Raw genomic sequence first — 17,364 nt, 5'->3', positions numbered from 1 at the left:
GTATCCAAAAAGAAGCTACTGAGGGGCATGAGAATAGGAGATGTGAGAGGTCTGCTGAGGAAAAATCACAGGACCAACATTTCTTATCATTTGTGAGTGTGAAATTAGCTACAGTGATGGGAATGAAATATAATCTATGATATAGAAAAAATTGAGTGGTGGAAGCAGATCTCAAAATTTTCAGTGATCAAGCCCAAATCTTATTCCATATATCAGTGCTCCGCTGACAATCTAAGTGTGATTCCCAAGCGAGCTCCACCTTAGTCTTAACGCGTTCTGAGACCGTGGAATAGAATAATTTATAAATTAAGGAAGCCTTTGGAAGTGATACCAATATTTTAAGAAATTAGTACTGTGTAATTGAAGCTTTGTCAGAAGGTAGGGAATAGAAAGCACTTAGAATTGCCTCCATAAGTATAGAAAGTTTACATAAAAATGGTCGAGGACAGTTGAATGTAGCTTGAAAAGAAGGAAAGGAACAGGGAGAAGTACCATCAAACAAGTCCTTGACCCTCATTCTCCATGAGGGGCCTAATACAGAGGTCTTGTATTAATGGTGATAAGACAAATATGCCAAAGAGGAGAATGTATAAAAGCATTTCTGGAGATTATTTTTGGTTGAAAATGGGGTCTTAACAGTGAGCAGGTGTGTTTAAATAGTGGAAGGGGTGTGAGGGCAATCTTGGCAGTAAAAGAGAGAATTTCATTAGTCGAAAAAAGGGTAAAAAGACAGATATTGACCAATAACGGAGTAAAGGGAGAAGGTTCCATAAGGTAAATAGAGTCATTTATGCAAAATTTTGATAGGGGCGCTGGATCAAAGCCAATGAGAAGCTTGTTTTAAGCAGAAAGCCTTATGATATAACCAAAAATCTGGAAGATTTACCCCACCAATAAGTCTCGGTTTTCTGAGATGAAATAAAGAAATTCTGGACTTTTTGTTTTTTCATTGAAATTTGGAAAGAAAATAGTCTATTCTTTTAAAAAAGGTGAAGGGAATGCGGACTGGAATCATTGAAAAGTAAGATTGGAGTAATCATCATCTTAATGGAGTCAAGACGACACCACCATGAGAGAAAAAGGGGGTTCCAGGAAGAGAAAAGTTTGGAAATAAGATCTAGAGCAACAGCCATGTTTATTTTAACTGATTTTGTAATAGAGTTGGAAATCCAAATACCAAGATATTTGGTTTTAGAACTGTTCCAATGAAAGCCATTGGAATCAAATTGTTGTATAAGGTAAAATTTGGTAATCGGTAAAACCGCTGAGAAATCAGAGATTTCTTGTAATAATAGAGGGATAGAGGATTCTGGATTGGAAATGACAAGTAAAATATCATCGGCATAAGCGGATATTTTCCCGTGATGATCTCCATATGGGAATCCCGAAATAGAGAAGTTATGTCGAATACAAGAAAGAAAAGGATCAAGAGATAGAAAAAATAAAATGGGAGATAATGGAAAACCCTGTCTAACACCTTGATGAAGTGAAAAATGCTGTGAGATTTGACCATTAATGATGGTGGAAGCGGAGGGAGCAGAATAAAAATGAATTTTGGACCTAAACAATGCCATCGGAGAGATTTAAACAGAAAGTCCACTCTATCATAGGCTTTATCTGCGTCAATCGAGATCACTGCAAGAGGGTAAGGTAGAGTAGAAGCCTCATTAAAAATAATCGAGAGTTATCTGAGGTTAGCCTACCTTTGACAAAGCCACATTGTTGTAGGCCTATTAAATGAGAAAGAAATGATTCAAGCCGTGATGCTAATAATTTGGCAAAGATCGTATAATCAACATTTATCAAGGATATGGGGCAGTAACTCTTGCAAAATTTAGGATCTTTGCCGTCTTTATAAAATACTAGCTTACCCGTCGCCCGTTGCTGCGATCTCTGAAGAAAGGAAATTCAAGGAAACTCGTTATGATAACATTCAATTTACATTGTCATTTTTATTGAAACTTATTCATTTTAATATGGAAAACATTTCAAAGTGTCGTTTTAATTCTATTTATTTATTCGACTGCTTGTGGATACACAATTTTTTGTTTTTCCGTTTGGTGCGTACATCAGTATTCAAAAGATTATGGGGGGCCGATATTTTGAAAATTCTTATGCCAGAAACCTTCGCAGGAGTGTACTCAACAACTTCCCAAAGTTTGATGGCGATCGGATGAATGGTGTTTTAATTCTATTTATTTATTCGAGTGCTTGTGGATACACGATTTTTTGTTTTTCCGTCTGGTGCGCACATCAGTATTCGAAAGATTATGAGGGCCCTGGGGGCCGATTTAAAAAAAAAATGTATGCCATAAACCTTGGCGGGAGTGTACTTAACAACTTTCCAAAGTTTCATGGCGATCGGATGAATGGTGTAGTAATGCATAAAGGACAAACAGACAGACAGACAGACATACTTTCGTTTTTATATATATATAGAAGACAAATAGAAGCCTTTAGAAAAGTACCACTTGCTGCACCTGTGGAATAAAAGTGTTGAAAAATTTTGAAGAGTTTTGGTAACAACAGATTGGAGAAATTATGACAAAATTCTACTGAAAAACCGTCAGGGCCAAGGGATTTATTTTTCTTTAAAGTGTTCAGTGAGGAGAAGATTTCCTGGAGTGAAATATCTATGTCTAAAGAGGCGAAATCCAGGTCCAAGGGGAAGGAGGAGGAATAGTGCTAAGATAATCATCAATGAGTGAGGCAGATGGAGGTGACTCAGGAGTGTATAAATCACTATAAAAGTTTGTAAATTTGTCTAATATATCCAGATCCTTGAAAAGGTGTTTACCTTCTATTGATCAAATAGAATCGATTAGTACTCTCTCCTTTCTAGATTTTAGATAATTAGCAAGGAGTGAGACAACTCTAGTTCGACCCTCATAATATCTGGCACTACTACGGAGTAAAGTGAAAGAGGCATTGTCAGTAGAAATTTGATTAAACTCCATCTTTGCACGTATACGTTTCTGCAAATTGGAATCCGATGAGGAAGTGCAAAACTGATGTTCTAAGTGTTTGATGGAGGATAATAAAAACGTAAGTTTATTGGAGGTTTGTTTCTTTTTCTTAGAGACAAAATCTATAATAAAACCTTAAGCAGTGGCTTTAAAACTATCTCACACCGAAACAGGGGAAAGAGATGGGTCTTCAATAATAGAAAATCATTATGCAGCAAAAGAGGTAAAGGAAGACGAAAATATTGGATACTGTAAGAGCTATTTATTAAATCTCCATCTGGAGGATTTAGAGCGGAAAGGGAGTAGGTCAAACTGAACAACCACCCGATCATGATCCAAAATCAAAATGGGCTCGATCAAGGAGGAAATTAGGATCTGGGCCAAGGATTTAGAAAGGAATAGATAATCAATCCGGGACAGGGATCCATGTGGAGGGGAAAAAAGAAAATTCTGATTGGTCTGGGTTGCAAAGTTTCCAGGCATCAACAAGATTAGGCTGCATGATAGTGCTGAAAAATTGTTTGTGAGTTTTATCGGGTATAAAATGTACCTGGGATTTGCGATCAATAAAGGGGTCCATAACTTGATTGCAATCACCTTCAAGTATAACAAATTCATCTTTATATTGAAAAAACTTAACTGTAATTGTAGGCCAAGAAGTTGGATCGGGTTGAGTTGGGCCATAAACATTAAATACAGTAAGAGGGATATTATTAACTAGTAGTTTGACCAAAATACACCTACCATCAGAATCTATATCTTGTGTTACAACAGAGCATTTCAATTTTTTATGGCATAACTGTTGTAAATGAAAAGCAGGCTGCACACAGAGGTCGCTTGGGTTAGGTGCTTTATTAAGAGCAGACGTAGAAAACCCAACCAGCAATACCGGGACCAAACGGGCATCTAACTGCCGTTGGACAGAACGCTCAACCCGTGAACAGAGGACATGTCACGAGCTCAGCGCGAGACACAAGCTGAGGTAAATAAAGGCATAGCATGAATATAACACATCTCTTTTCCTTAAATAATAGACAATAAGAAACTAACAAAAATTAAATTAGGCAAGAACTTACTCCTACAAACTGTAAAAGTCAAATGATGCATAAAGATTACAATACTAAATTTAACTCTCAGTTTTTCCCTTGAGATTACATTGGACCATGTAACCCCACACCCTCCCTTAAACAAGCCATATCACACAAAGTCTTTTAAATAAGCAGGTGCAACCCTTTTACGAAGTGGTCTGCAAATCTTTTCCCCAACAACCTTCCTAATGGCCGGCACTGAAATTGTTGGCTTGACTTTCTTTTGGTAAAGTGCTACCCTGCGGAGATTCCAAGTTTGGCCATTCTGTAACTTTATGTAGTTACCAACAACCGATTTAACTTGGTAAGGCCCTCTAAACTTGTTAAACATTTTCTGATTTCCACCAGGTTTCACTTTAACCAAATCTCCTTCTGCTATATTAGTTGAAGTACTGTGATTTTTTGGCATGTTGCAATCCACCTTTACCACTTTCTCATGTAGCCAAGTGGGAATCAGTTTCGTACCCGCTGATCTCCCCCTCATGAGTTCAAAAGGCGTCATGGACATGTTGCTATGTATAGTTGTGCGGTATGCCCACAGCATTTCTTTTATTTCTTTCTGTACTGAACGATTTGAGGCTAAAGCAAGCTGCATAGTGCCCTTAACAAGCCTGTTCACCCTCTCGCACAGTCCGTTACCCTGTGGGTTGTAAAGCGAAGTACGTAAATGCTTTAAACCCAAAAAACTAAAATAATCTTCCATAACACCAGAAGTAAGCTGTGTGCCATTATCCGTCAAAATCATGGAAGGGATTCCTTCACGTCTAAAGATCTCATCAAGGACCTTGACAGTGGATTCGGCAGTGATAGTTTTCATAAAGGCAACCTCTACCCACCTAGAGGCCGAATCCACTAACACCAAAGCAAATTTCTCAGTATCCAATAAGTCATGAAAGGGACCTATGAAGTCGATGCAAACCTTCTGCCACGCACCATCCTCAGAAACAACCTGTCACATAGAATCCTTACTTGAGCGAACTTGTAACCTCTTCTCAGATTCTTTGCAAGGTTGACATTGCTCAACCCAACTCTTGACCTGTGCATCTATTCCCGGCCACCAAAAATCAGCTTTAATGCGCTTACCAGTGAGGGTTTGGCCTAGATGGCCCTCATGCGCCAAAGCAATGATACGGGGTCTAAGAGATGCAGGTGGTATATATTTCTCACCCCGCACTAGAATGAACTCACCCTGCAAAGAAATTTCATCTTGTAACTGTACATAAGGCCTAGGAGTAGGTGAGACCGTACTCTGCCTGGATACACCTTCTCTACACATCTTAATTAAACTTTCCATGACAAGATCCTTTTTCATTTCATCCATCCACTCCTGCTTAGATATAGAACTGGGTAAATCACTCTCCAAGTCATCTAAAAATGCGACCACACTCTCAGTCACCATCTCTTTAGGCTCTATCTTAGTGTCTGGCAATCTTGATAAACAGTCCGCAACACTGTTGCACCAACCAGGTAAATACTCCACATTGCATGTAAACTCCTGTACGCTAACTGCAAGTCTTGCCAACCTTCCTGAGCAATTTCTAATTCCCCCCGGAGCTAGAACCTTTAACAGGGGCTTGTGGTCAGTTCTAAGTGTAAATGAAATTCCCCATAAATACACTCGGAAATAGCGCCTTGCCCATGCAGCCGCTAATGCTTCACGCTCTATGACCGAGTAATTTCTCTCGGTCTCAGTCAGAGAACGCGAAGCAAATGCCACTGTGTTCTGTTTACCATGACCCTTTTGTGTCAGAACCGCTCCGATCCCAACAGAGCTTGCATCTACAGTGAGAATGGTGTGCAGTGACTGTACAAAACTAGAAAGTATATTGGCATCCAAAATATTCTGTTTGATTAAAAAGAAAGCATTTTTCTGTTCAATTCCCCAAGTAAAACCTTTCCCTTTTCTCAAGATGACTCTCAAAGGTTCCACTTTTTCTGCAATTTTTTTTACGAATTTTGCATAGTACTCCACCATGCCCATAAAAGATCTCAACTTATCTTTATCATCAGGTTCAGACACATTACATATTGCACTGACAAGATCTTGTTTTGGTTGTATCCCACGCCCAGACACATGGTATCCCAAATAATCTACTTCCTCAACAGCAAATACACATTTCTCCCTTCGCAACGTCAAGCCAGCCCTTGAAAGAGTGGTTAGGACTTTATCCAAAATTACATTATGATCATCAATGTCCAAACCATGAATCAAAATATCGTCTTGGAAGAAGACCACCCTTTCAATGTCTTTGAGAACATCAGTAATGATTCTCTGAAATGCACTTGCTGCTGAACACAGACCAAAAGGAAGTCTCTTGAATTGGTAAGTCCCCTCCGGAGTGATGAACGATGTGAATTGCTTGGAGTCCGGATGAAGTTTTATTTGGTGATATGCGCTACGAAGGTCCAATTTAGAAAAGATCTTTCCTCCACCCAAACTTAAGACAATTTCGTTTATATTGGGAAGCGGAAAGTTATCCATTATCACAGCCTTATTAAGACTACGCATGTCCACACAGAAACGCAAAGAGTTGTCCGGTTTCTGAGTGATCACTACTGGACTCAACCACTGTGTGGCCTCTATAGGTTCAATTATATTATCATCCAATAACTGTTTAATTATCTTTCTCACTTCATCCCTAGCAGATAAAGGTATTTTCCTCGCAGTGTGCTTTACAGGTGCAATGCTCTTCTTGGTTTTTATAACATGTTGGTAACCAATGGCCTCTCCCAATTTCTCACTAAAGATGTTCCCATGCCTTTTAAGGATAGTTTCTAAATCCCCTTGGACGCTATTGCATTCATTTTCACCATCTACACACATTACAGGCGGATCTGCCCTCGGATTCACTCTAATGTTTAATTTGTACTGGTGTAACCACCCCAGTATTGCAGGACCATGTGGGGACACATAGACCTTACCTTGAGTAGTCCTCCCCTTAAACTTAATACTAGCTTCAAAGAACCCAAGGACGCCAATGCTCACCCCTTGATAACCTCTCAGTACAATGTCAGATTGGATTAGATTCGAATTAGTGCATGAAGAATCATACAATTTCCTTGGAATGATAGTATATAGCGATCCGGTATCCACCATTAGGTTCAAAATACCCCCATTCACTTCAAAATCTGCCTTAGACCGGGACAGAACAACTCCTTCTGTTATCTCTTGGCTCCCAGCACAAGTAATCATCATTACCTCCGCCTCATCATCTGTGGTTTCACTCTCAACCATAGCAACCTTTCTTGAACTATTGGTTCTACACATACGTGCAAAATGCCGTTTTTTTCCACACTTCAAGCAATCCTTAGACAAAGCTGTACAATTCTTGGAATCAGCTAGGTGAAAAGGACTACCACATCTGTTGCAAGAACGTGTGGTTTGTCTAAACTTGTTTGTTGTTCCACTTTTATTAAACAAGGTTGTGGCTTTCCCCCCTTTATTTGCTTGCCTCCCTTGTATCAAACCAATACTTTCTGAAACATCACCTTGCAAAGCTGCAATTTCCTGACTATTTGTGTGCCCTTGTTGTATTCTTTTAAGTTCTTTCATACACCTATCGCTCTCTTCAGCAACTTTAGCAATGGTAATAGCCTCCGTCAGAGTAGGGTTTTTAGCTGCCCACAATTTTTCCTGTGTTTTCTTGCTAAGGCATTGCACAATCAACTGATCACGGATCATTTCATCCTGTATGTTTCCAAACTGACATTTCACTGAAAGTTCTCTCAACCTAGAGACAAAATCATCAATTGTTTCATTTTCCCTTTGAGGAGCAGTGTAAAATTTATGCCTGCGCATTACCACATTTTCTTGCTTAGCAAATCTAGTGTACAACCTAAACAAAGCGTCTTTATAAACATCATCTATGTCTAAAGGCGGACTTGGTAAATATTTGAAGATTCTTTGTCCCTCCTTCCCCAAGGCACCTAGTAGCAAAGCCTTCTTCCTGATAGCAGAGAACTTTGTGCCATCCAACGCTACAATATAATTTTCAAACGCTTCACACCAATCATCCCATTCCATGGATGGTTCACCCGGGACACTTAGGAAAGGGGCAGGGGCTTGTATGGTATTGTTTACATTCATTATGAATCCTAAAGCAATGACTAACCCCTTATAGTAATGTGGCGAGTTTAAGCAATAATATAAAGACAAGATATAAATTAGGATGTTAGTCTTCCAAAGGTGAGTGTATCACTGTTGTAGATCTATAATGTTCCTGATACACCAATTTCAAGTGTGTGTGTCACTGTTGCCGCACTGTAGTTGTAATTGTGTGACACACCGTGTACAAAAAATTATTTTAAAGTGTGTGTGTCACTGTAGTCCAAGTTTAACTCCAATTATGACTGTTTTCCTCAATAGACGCTAGTGTTTATGTTAGTGGCACAGGTTTTACTGCATTTCTTCAATTGGAAGATTTCTCAAAGTGCGTTTCCCTTTTAAAGCATGTTTTCCCAAGAGTGGGGCGTTTCCCCTTTAAGAGTATTTCCCTTTTAACTATAATCTATTAGGGGCGCTGTTGTCTGCGTTGACGGGCTGGGGATTTACAGTCAGAGCTCCGTCACGCTTCAAGCACAGTTAATCTTCTCCCGGTGAGTAATTTTCAACACGTACCTTCCAGCAAGGCTTACGCTACTTGTCTTTAAATAAACAATCTCTCCTTGTGAGATCGCAGGCCGCTTTGCTGTGGTCGGGTTTTCTTTTCCTGTCTTCCGTCAATTTTGACACGTCGTTCGTCTGCCTCTGCCTTCGCTCTCACTCCGATGTCGCCATAAATGTTGTAAATGAAAAGCATAAAAGAAAAAAGTCCCTGAGCTTAAGGATATCATTTTAATCATAATGTATCCAACCTGAGGCGTCTGTGCCTCTTAGTATCAGATCTAAGAAATGACCATACACACTAACACAAACTATAATGTTTTACAAAGTAATGGCTAAACGTCAGTATAGTGACTCTGAAACAATGTCCCAGAAGCAAACAACATAAAAAAACTCTAGTGAGTACCAGAAAATTAAAATCATCAATTTATTTCTTAAAAAGATATATGCATAATACAGTCTACACAATACATGAAATTGCTACAAAGTACAATTAAAAACCAAAAAGTCGACGCGGCGTTTCGGTGTCTTGAGTGGATAGGTACACCTTCTTCAGGACGGTTTTTATTAAAATAAAATTCCCATATCGGTTCAGAGGGTACCTCCCTTTTTGTGTTTTGGTATTAATACAGCTTGTTAGCTGGGGAGCTTCTGTTTAATTGTTGAAATGGAAGGTATTAAGACTTATGGTTTTTCTGATGACCAGTTTAACAAACTGATCAATGGTTCCTCTAGAAATACATCAGCAATAATTATTGATAACAGCAATGAGGAACAATGGAGAGACTTATGGAATTTGAAAAAGAAAATTGTAAGGACAGAACTGCATGCAGATTTTTTAATTGACTACTGTAAAAAAGGTATTATCCCAAAGGGATTGCAGATAACGAATGAACCTGGAGTCTTTGTTAAAGTCAAAAAATTTATAGATAATTGGACTCTAATAGCTAACAGATGCAGCAGAGACTGGATGTTGCTCATAATAGAGACAGCCCAGGAAGTTCTGATTATAGAAAAAGCTGAAATAGACGAGTTGGAAGCAAAATTAAAAAACAGTGATGCCCTTGATGAAGCCAAACGTAAATTAGAAGAGATACAGGCCGATATATCAGGATACCGAGAGTATATGGTAAATAAAAAATCAAATAAATTTAGAAAGGACGTGGCTCAATACGATATAGAAAAGGTTTATCCATATCTCCAGAAAGATTATTATGAAAAACCACAAGATGATTATCATAATAGACGACAATGGGTCCAGCCTGGTCGTAATTTTCAGAAGAAAAAGGTGCGATTCTTCGACACTTCATACACCAGCTCAGAATCAGATAATGAGTCACATCAAGATGCTGGCAATAAAGAAAAATAATCAGCTGCTAATAACATAAGAGAAAGTCTACCTTTTTTAGAACAGCGCCAGAAAACCTTTGGCCCCCAGAGGGGAAGAGGGAGAGGGAGAGGGAGGGGTGGATACACCCCCCAGAACCAATACCAACCACGTCACTACAATACGAGGAGCCAAAAGAATTGGGATTAAAGAAAAAAGCCCCCATCATCAACTTGTCTTCTAGATCAATTTCTAATGAAGACAAAAAAGTATTAGAAAAAGGCTTGGGGTTCGCCATTGCCAACCCCATAGATAAATATAGTCTTGAACGTGACCTTCAAAGTTTTTTTAGGAAGGTACGGCTTAATGCCTACTTTGAAGGCAAACCCAGAGTGCAAAATGAAAACAAGTCAGGTTTGAGGCCTAGATCAAAGTGGACTCCACAGATAAATATGGTTAAAAGGGATATAGAAACCTTTGAACGATGTGTAGAGAAGAGTATTGAAGACCTACTAGATAAGAAAAATTGGGTAGATCAAAACTTTACTAAAATAGAGAAACAGGCATTAAAATCCTTGGAGGATGACATTACCCTCACAATAAAGCCTGCAGACAAGGGAGGCAGTATCGTGCTAATGGACACAGCGGACTATAATGCCCGCATGTATTCCCTTTTAAATAATACTGAACATTACTGCCTGTCCAATAGAGATGAACTTAGGTCCTTGTCTGATAAAATCACTAGAGTCCTACAATTTGCGAAAGAGGATGGTATTATCTGCCAGGATGAATACTCCTTTCTTCATAATGAAAACCCGACCATACCAGCACTATATGGTCTTCCTAAAGTTCACAAACACATCCTTGACCCCCCCATGAGACCAATTGTGTCTAGTATTAACTCATTAACAGAGCCTCTGAGCAAATATACGGATATATTTCTCCAACCACTTGTCAAGAAACAAAAGGCTTACGTAAAAGACACCACATCTATGATTGACAAAGTAGAAAACCTGGATTTCAATCCTGATAATCAATTCCTGGTTTCATTAGACATAGAAGCCTTATATACTAATATCCCACAAGATGATACGATTGATATGATAGCAGATATACTACAAATAGATGATCTCGATCTAAGCCCTCATGCTACATTCATAGTAGAATGTGTTTCCTTGATCTTAAAAAATAATATTTTTTTATTTGAAAAAACTTTATTCAAACAAATTAAGGGCACGAGCATGGGGGCTACCTGTGCCCCCAGCTTAGCTTGTTTGTATGTATCAAGATTTGAGGAAAAACATATTTTTAATCCAATAGCGCCATTTTTTGAAAATATCTCCCAATGGACACGCTATATTGATGATGTTTTTTTTATTTGGACGGGTTTGGAAGAAAATTTAATGGATTTCATCAATTGGCTTAATCTAGGAGATCTCAATCTAAGATTTACCCATTGTATAAGTAATCAGAGATGCGAATTCCTGGATATCACAATAAAACACAGTGAAGGAAAACTTATGGTGGAGTTATTCACGAAACCTACAGATAGGAATACTATGTTACATTTTCATAGCTACCACCCAGCATGCCAAAAAAACAATATACCCTACGGTCAGTTTCTTAGACTTAGGAGAAACTGTACCAAAAATATAGATTATGACAAACATGCCCAAATCCTCACAGAAAATCTTTTAGAAAGAGGATATCCGAAAAAACTATTAAGACACTCTTATAAAAGGGCAAAATACTTCAATAGAGATGACTTCTTTAGAGAAAAGAACAATGATGAGAAGGTCATGCCTTTGATCTTTGTCACTAACCATAGCAGCATCAACAATAAGATCAAAAATATAATAAATCATAATTGGCACCTCGTGGCAAATCAAAACGGTACGATTCTCCCAAAACCTATGTTCTCATACAGACGGAACAAAACTATCAGAAACAGTCTGGTGAAAACATACCGGGAAATCAACCCTGCAACCCAACCTACTGTAGATAAAAATCCATTACCTAAAGGCACTTTCCCTTGCAGTGGATGCGCAAATTGTGAATACATTATTAAAGTTCCTGAACTTAAAATAGATGACAAGATTCATAGGTTCCCCGAGTTTTTTAACTGCAGGTCAAAAAACTTAATCTACATGATTAAATGTCCCTGCAATTTGATATACATAGGAGAGACAGGAAGAGAAATAAGGACAAGACTGAATGAACATAGGTCTGCTATCAGAACTCACAAAAACTCAGCACCGCTAGTGGAACATTGGACCACGGCTAAACATACCAACAAGGATCTGAAGTGGTGTGTACTAGAATGCATCAAAATGAACATGAGAGGAGGTGATATCACCACAAAACGTAAAAAGAGAGAACAATTTTATATGAGTAAATTCAATTCCGTTCGCAAGGGCTTGAATAATAAAGAGGATTGGGAAAAGATATTATAATTGGATTCCTCTATTATATTCAGCATTGGGAGAAATCTCTGAATATTATTGTGGCCCAGATAAATTCCACTGTTCGAAAATCACTGACTCAATCTGTATGACGATAGTGATAATTTGACCACAGGGATAAAATATTAATTAGTACCTAGTAGACATGGTTAGAAACCAACATAGAATCTGGGGCTAGAGTAACAAGCAGTGAAGATTTGCAAATAAATCATTCTCCCTAAATGGTGTTGTGAAATTACCCCGCTACGAGGCATTGATATCCTTTGTTTACAGCAATAGCGAATAGAGTAAATATGTTTCGGAAATCATATTATGTGAAGTGGTGTATGATTTTTGAAACTATTGATTAAAATTTGTGTATACCAGTTTCTGAATCTCGCCCTATGACGGTAAGAACTCGAAGACAGAACCTGTAGTTATAGAACAATATCCGATGTATAAATCACACTATATGAATTTGTGATATTTGATCGAATATTGTTAATTAAAATTCGTATACCGAAACCCATTTCAAGATGGCGCATGAAATCGCCACTTACTGCAAACATGAATCAGTGTGGAAACTACATCTGGATTCAGGCCATTTTTAATGAGATCTTTCGAAAACGCCTATACTGGTAAACCTTACCCAAGAATATTATGATAACGAAATAACCTCCCAAGTGTATTAGGTAAATAAAGGGATTTCTACGAGTAAATATAAACATGCTCCAATATGGCTGACACGTAACACGTGACCGGAATAGACCATGGAGCCCATGACCCTTGACCGCATTGGTGAAATATAAACAGCTGAAGGCGGAACACGGTCGATACGACGAGAAGCTGTACCAGGAACCGGTGACAGGGAGGCCGCTGTTTTTAAATCAGGTACGTGCACGACACTCGCGATGTGTACTGCATCCACGAGAGCCGCTAGAGTAAGAGAGGCTCAGTAGCGATTTTCCGACCTTAAACCATGTACCGAAATAGTGGGAGCCGTTATAACAAGAGAGACCAGGTAGTAAACATGCGGCCCCCATAGAAATGACTCATGGGTAAACAGGGAAACACGCATCAACAGACTAGAGTTTGAGATGTTTGGTAAAAAAATTATCTCCCTAACGTATAGACTATAACTAACCCAATGTGCTTGATATATAAACGCCCAAACAGAGTATCTATATAATGTTTTATGTAAAAACTGACCAATATGGTAAATGTGAAAGCCACAGAATAATGTCTATGTGGGTTGCTTATTAACGAGGGCCATCTCCCTTTGATTTTCTTCAATGAAATGGTAGTAACAACCTATTACCAAGCATCCGCACTTGGAGAAAAAGGCATAATAGAAAGGGATGTGTAAACGTAGTCAAAATTAGTGAAAGAAATATAAAGTCGTTAGATATTTATAATTGACTCTGGGGTCATCTCTTTCAATAGATCATAATAGTGACTACGGACATATCCGTCAAACGGCAGAAGGAAGAATATTTCATGACCCTTCCTATTGGCACATCAACAGCAAGTCTTCCCATACATAAGACGGGACTGCAGTTAGCATTTTATTAAAAAGGTACAGAGGCTTTGAATTTAACAATGAGACTCAAGTTTATTCTTCATTTAAGAGAACGGTTTAGACAAAACATTGTGCATTTCTGTCTATTTCCAGGAAACTTGTACCTGTTTTTAAAAAATATCCCATACGGTGGTCACCCCTGATACAACGTTTATTTACGAGTGTTGCAATATTCGAATTCAGGTATGAACTTATAATATATAGAATAAGTGAATAGATTGTATATAAACAAGAAATTGGAGTTAATTATGGAATGAAATTTACTCTTCAGGTGAAGAAAAAATTGTATAAAAAATTATTTGCCAAATTATGCAAGATATGCTGCTAAAGGAATAAGAAGCCATATCATCAAGGGAATATTTGTTACCTAGAATTCCTCAAACCACGAGGTATGCTGTGATATTATGATTTGTATAAATACAACAGTGCTCATAAATCTTGATTTGAAATATGTGGTGAACAATCATGGACCAAGTGATTATAAGAATCTGAGGCTCTCTCTTGGGGTCCGCCATAAACATTCCTTTAAAATAATGGTTATCACCCTAGGAGGGCGATACAATTGATAGTTTAGTGACTACTAGTAAAGTGTAATGGCATAGATGCAATAAAGTTTAACCATAAATGTGAACGTCAGTACTTATAGGACTCTGCTAGAAGTGAATTTTAATTGTGATTTTTTCTTTTTAGTGAATTTTATTTTAATAAAAACCGTCCTGAAGAAGGTGTACCTATCCACTCAAGACACCGAAACGCCGCGTCGACTTTTTGGTTTTTAATTGTACTTTGTAGCAATTTCATGTATTGTGTAGACTGTATTATGCATATATCTTTTTAAGAAATAAATTGATGATTTTAATTTTCTGGTACTCACTAGAGTTTTTTTATGTTGTTTGCTTCTGGGACATTGTTTCAGAGTCACTATACTGACGTTTAGCCATTACTTTGTAAAACATTACAGTTTGTGTTAGTGTGTATGGTCATTTCTTAGATCTGATACTAAGAGGCACAGACGCCTCAGGTTGGATACATTATGATTAAAATGATATCCTTAAGCTCAGGGACTTTTTTCTTTTAAACTTATCCACCCTGTCCCATATCGGTTCAGAGGGTACCTCCCTTTTTGTGTTTTGGTAAATGAAAAGCAGGCTGCACACAGAGGTCGCTTGGGTTAGGTGCTTTATTAAGAGCAGACGTAGAAAACCCAACCAGCAATACCGGGACCAAACGGGCATCTAACTGCCGTTGGACAGAACGCTCAACCCGTGAACAGAGGACATGTCACGAGCTCAGCGCGAGACACAAGCTGAGGTAAATAAAGGCATAGCATGAATATAACAATAACCCCATTCTTTTTTTGTATTTGTAGGAGGTATATATAAATATATATATATATATATATATATATATATATATATATATATATATATATATATATATATATACACTAAGCCAATCCAATTACACTTAAGCTTAAGTTTAAGAGCTTCAGCCTCAGACGAATTAGTTTCTTGTAATAAAACTAGATAAGGTTTATAGGAGGCCAAATGTGAGAGAATTATCTTCCTCTTTATAGGATTAATAAAACATTTCAATTAACAACTCTGAATGAAAAAGAATAACCTTATATATACAGCAGTACAAGTTGAAATAGAAAGGAGCATAAAACAAGAATGGGCATGTGAAATAGTAAGAAAGAGGAAGGGTAGAAACAAAGCCATTAGATACAGAAAATAGACGAGAAGGAGAACATTTGGAAGAGGGAGGGAAGTGGAGAGAACTGCAGAATCAACAAGCGGTGAAGAAGGGAGAGAGCATGGAGGGGAAAGAGGGAGAGACAAAGGTAAAGGAGAAAGAAGAAGAGATAGTACATGTCAGAAAACTGACGACTGCAATACTTAACAAGGGGATGAAAAATAAAAAGAAACAATGTGGAACAGCAACGGACAGGCGAAGACGGCACACCAAACGAGGGAGGCAATGCACCACACCAGGAAGCCATACAAACATAAAAAGACTCAGGAGCAGAGGGCGGGTATATATGGGAGTCCAGACAATTTGCATAAACAACAGTAAGAAATAAAAAATTAATGAATGAGTATCATGGTAACGAGGAAAATAACATATGTAATACAATATTTAAGGATTCAAGCTTGAGATGTGAAATCAGCGACTTCCATCGATGATGTAGAGTGTGACTGGATGAAGTGTCTGAGAGCCACTGGGTCATCAAAAGAAAAAGTTTTGTTCAGGTAGGTGACTTTAAAGAAGCTATAGTGAGTACCAAGAAAGCAAAGGGCAGGGCAAAGGTACAGGAATTCTTTCCTTCGTTTCACAGGGACTTATGAAACATCCTGGGAGATGAACAAATTGGAGCCAGACTAAAAAAGTTGTTTTTTAAGCTTAGCTGCATTCAGAACTTTTAAAAGGTCAGTAAATTCCAGAAACTAAAAAATTACACCACAGGGCTTTAAAAGAGCAGTGGATGAAGACAAACTCGGGCCAAGGCGATGTGCACGTTGAATGTTCAGTTTGATCGTTGCAGGTAAGTCCAAAAGTTGTGGAAGAATAGAGGTGAAAAAATAAACAGGGTTGTCACCTTCAAGGCTTAAGGAAGGCCATATAGCGGAGGTTATTACGATGAAGATTCATGTTTTCAAGGTCTTCAGAAGCTTTCCTCAGTTGTACCACCTCTTTTTCCAGATGAGTGATTCTGGCTGATGAATCTTGTACCTCACCAATCTGCAGCTCCACCGAGGATAACCGAGAAAGCCAATTGGAAGAAGGGCTTTTGGTACAACTTAATGCTAGTTTACTACTGCCCATTGACCAACACGACAATCTATCCAAAAGAGAGGACTTGCGGGACACCAAGCACTCCAATCACGTGAAAAAAGCACACCAGCCGCAGGAATTGCATAAGAAAATGTCATCCAATCGTGTGGAGAGTTATTCAGTGAGCAACACCACTATTCCATAAAAAAATTAAATTAATTAGGGCGCCTCTGCGGTGAAAGATACAGCGTTCAAAAACAAGACAAAAACATAATGGTGGCCGCTAATAGGAGAGAAACGCATCACCTGTGATAAAACATCTCACTGAGGAAGGAGAGAGACGCTGGAGGCATTTTCTTGCAGGGTATACATTCCAATCACCAAAAATGTCCCCAGAAAGCGGCGAGAAAAGCTTATAATGCTGAAATTACATTGGCGATCCTCAGTGCGCTGCAGAGCTCTGGAGCTAGGTGGCCATCTTAGGTCGCATCCTCAAATTTGTGCAGCTCAAAACTGATGTATCGCCCCCTCTGTGAGATCGACCGCGATGCATTGCCCCTTTGTCCCACCCATCATCCTCGATGT

Source organism: Lissotriton helveticus, chromosome 4_1 (genome assembly GCF_964261635.1).
Source record: "Lissotriton helveticus chromosome 4_1, aLisHel1.1, whole genome shotgun sequence".
Taxonomy (NCBI): domain Eukaryota; kingdom Metazoa; phylum Chordata; class Amphibia; order Caudata; family Salamandridae; genus Lissotriton; species Lissotriton helveticus.
The sequence above is the reverse complement of the archived record's forward strand: the minus strand, read 5'-3'. Positions refer to the sequence as shown.